Raw genomic sequence first — 4171 nt, forward strand, 5'->3', positions numbered from 1 at the left:
TACAAAATAGAACAGAATGGAAAGTACAATGGAAAGAAATGGAATGGAGAATGGAATGAAATGGAGCATGGAATTGAATGCAATAAAATGGAATGGAATGAAAAGTATAATGGAATGGAATGGAACAAAAAACGGAATGTAATGTAATGGAGAATGGAATGGAACGCAATAGAACAGAGAATGAAATGGAATGGAATGAAGAACAGAATTGAAAGGAATGGAGAATGGAATAAAATTGAATGTAATGGAGAATGGAAAAGAGAATGTAATGGCTTGGAGAATGTAATGTAATGGAATGGAGAATGCAATTGAATACAGAACTGAATGGAGAGTAGACTCGAATGAAAATTATGAAGAAAGTAATGGAATAGAATTGAAAATAAAATGGAGAATGGAACGGTGAATGGAATGAAATGGAACATAGAATTGAGTGAAGAATGAGGTTGAATGGACAATGAAAGGGAATGGAGAATGGAATGGGATGAAATGGAGGATTGAATGGAATGGAATGGAATGGGTTGAAATGGAATGGAGAATGAAATAGAAAGGAATGGAGAATGGAATGGAATGGAGTATGGAATGGAGAGTGGAATGGAATGGAGAGTAAAATGAATAATGGACTGGAATTAAATCGAATGAAGAATGGAATTGAATGTGAAATACAGAGAGGAATGGAATAGAGAATGAAATGGAGATTGGAATGAAATGAACTGGATAATGGAACGTACAAAAGGACTTTGTATATTTTTTATAACAGTATTTTGAGAGTTTTTTATATTTTGTATAATGGAGTACAAACAGCATATGTATACTTTTTATAACACAGCAGAAGCAGAGTTTGAATATAGTTTATAAAACAGTACATCTATGCCGTGTATATATTGTATAACAGAGTACAAAAGGACATTGTGTATTTTTATAACAGAGTATTTTGAGACTTTTTATATTGTTTATAATGGAGTACAAACAAGATATGTATATTTTTTATAATATAGCAGAAATATAATTTGAATATATTTTATAAGAGAATATATCTAGGTGGTGTATATATTTTATAACAGAGTGAAAAGGACTTTGTATATTTTTTGACAGAGTATTTTGGGTGTTGTTATATTTTGTATAAAGGAGTACAAACAGGGTATTTATATTTTTTATAATGCAGCAGAAGTAGAATTTGAATATACTTTATAAGAGAATACATCTAGACTGTGTATATATTGTATAACAGAGTACACAATGACATTGTGTATTTTTTATAACAGAGTATTTTGGGACTTTTTATATTGTGTATAATGAAGTACAAACAAGGTATGTATATTTTTATAACATAGAAGAAATAGAATTTGAGTATATTTTATGAGAGTACATCTCGAAGGTGAATATATTTTATAACAGAGTACAAAGGACTTTGTGTATTTTCTAAAACAGAGTATTTTGAGAGTTTTTGTGTTTTGTATAATTGAGTACAAACAAGGAATGTATATTTTTTATGACAGAGCAAAAGTAGAATTTGAATATATTTTATAAGAACATACCTATAGGCTGTCTATATATTTTATAACAGAGTACAAGAAGACTTTGTATATTTTTAATAGAGTCTTTTCAGAAATTTTATATTTTTTTCATAATACTTGAGTACAAACAACGTATGTATATTTTTTATAAAAGAGTAACAATAGAATTTGAATATGTTTTATAAGAGAGTACAACTAGACTGTGTATATATTTTATAACAGAGTACAAAAGGATTTTGTCTATTTTTTATAACAGAGTATTTTGAGAGTTTTCATATTTTGCACAATGGAGTACAAACAGGGTATGTATATTTTTTATAAGAGGGCAGAATTAGAATTTGAATATGTGTTATAGGAAACTACATCTTGACGGTGTATATATTTTATAACAGAGTAAAAAATCACTTCGTATATTTTTTGTGACAGAGTACTTTTAGAGTTTCTATATTTTGTATGATGGAATAAAAATGGGAAATGTATACTTTTTACAAAAGAGCATAAGGAAAATTTGAATATGTTTTATAAGAGAGTACATCTATATGATGTATATATTTTATAACAGAGTAAAAATTACTTCATATATTTTTACAACAGGGTATTTTGAGAGTGTCTTTTTTTATGATGGAGTATAAACAGGGTATGCATATTATTTATGAAAGAGCAGAAGTAGAATTTGAATATATTTTATAGAGTACACCTAGATGGTGTATGTATTTTATAGCAGAGTACAACAGGACTTTGTATATTTTTATGAGAGAATTTTGAGAGTTTTTATATTTGGTATAATGGAGTACAAACAGGGTATGGAAGAAATTGATAAATTCCTGGACACTTGCCTCCTGCCAAGCCTAAACCAGGAAGAAGGCGAAACCCTGAACAGACCCATAACAAGGTCTGAAGTTGAGGCAGCAATTAAGACCTTACCTCCCACAAAAAGCCCAGGTACAGATGGGTTCACAGCTGAAATCTACCAGACGTACAAAGAGGAGCTGGTACCATTCCTTCTGAAACTATTCCAAACAATACAAAAAGAGGGAATTCTTCTCAATTCATTTTATGACACCAACATCATCCTGATTACAAAACCCGGCAGAGACTCAACAAGAAAAGCAAACTTCAGGCCAATATCCATGATGAACATACATGCAAAAACCTTCAATAAAATACTGACAAGCCGATTGCAACAGCACATCAAAAAGCTTATCCACCATGATCAAGTAGGCTTCATCCCAGGGATGCAAGGCTTGTTCAACATACGAAAGTCTATAAACGTAATTCACCACATAAACAGAACCAAAGACAAAAACCACATGATTTTCTCAATTGATGCAGAGAAGGCCTTTGACAAAATTCAACAACCCTTTATGCTAAAAACCCTCAATAAGCTAGGTATCAGTGGAACGTATCTCAAAATAATAAAAGCTATTTATGAAAAACCAACAGCCAATATCATACTGAACCGGCAAAAACTGGAAGCATTCCCCTTGAAATGTGGCACCAGACAAGGATGCCCTCCCTCACCACTGTTATTCAATATAGCATTAGAAGTTCTAGACAGAGCAATCAGGCAAGAAAAATAAATAAAGGGCATTCAAACAGGAAAGGAGGAAGTCAAATTGTCTCTATTTGCAGACGACATGATTGTATATCTAGAAGACCCCATAGTCTCAGCCCCAAACCTCCTGAAACTGATAAGCAAGTTCAGCAAAGTCTCAGGATACAAAATCAATGTGCAAAAATCACACGCATTCCTATACACCAACAACAGACTTAAAGAGAGCCAAATCAAGAACAAACTTCCATTCACAATTGCCACAAAGAGAATAAAATACCTAAGAATACAACTAACAAGGAATGTAAAGGACCTCTTCAAGGAGAACTACAAGCCACTGCTCAACGAAACAAGAGAGGACACTAACAGATGGAGAAATATTCCATGTTCATGGTTAGGAAGAATCAATATTGTGAAAATGGCCATACAGCCCAAAGTAATTTACAGATTCAATGCTATCCCCATCAAGCTACCAATGACCTTCTTCTCAGAATTGGAAAAAAACACCTTAAACTTCATATGGAACCAAAAGAGAGCCCGTATAGCCAAGTCAATTCTAAGCAAAAAGAACAAAGTGGGGGGCATCACACTACCGGACTTCAAACTATACTACAAGGCTACAGTAATAAAAACAGCATGGTACTGGTGCCAAAACAGAGATATAGACCAATGGAACAGAACAGATGTCTCAGAGGCAATGCAACATATCCACAACCACCTGATCTTTGACAAACCAGACAAAAACAAGCAATGGGGAAAGGATTCCCTGTTCAATAAATGGTGTTGGGAAAGCTGGCCAGCCATGTAAAGAAAGCAGAAACTGGACCCCTTCCTGACACCTTACGCTCACAATTAACTCCAGATGGATTAAAGACTTAAACATAAGACCTAACACCATAAAATCCCTAGAAGACAATCTAGGCAAAACCATTCAGGACATAGGTGTAGGCAAGGATTTCATGACCAAAACAGCAAAAGCGTCGACAACAAACGCCAAAATAGACAAATGGGACCTAATCAAACTCCACAGCTTCTGCACAGCAAAAGAAACTGTCATTAGAGTGAATCGGCAACCAACAGAATGGGAAAAAATTTTTGCAGTTTA

This window comes from Cebus imitator, unplaced genomic scaffold, assembly GCF_001604975.1.
Source record: "Cebus imitator isolate Cc_AM_T3 unplaced genomic scaffold, Cebus_imitator-1.0 Scaffold714, whole genome shotgun sequence".
NCBI lineage: Eukaryota > Metazoa > Chordata > Mammalia > Primates > Cebidae > Cebus > Cebus imitator.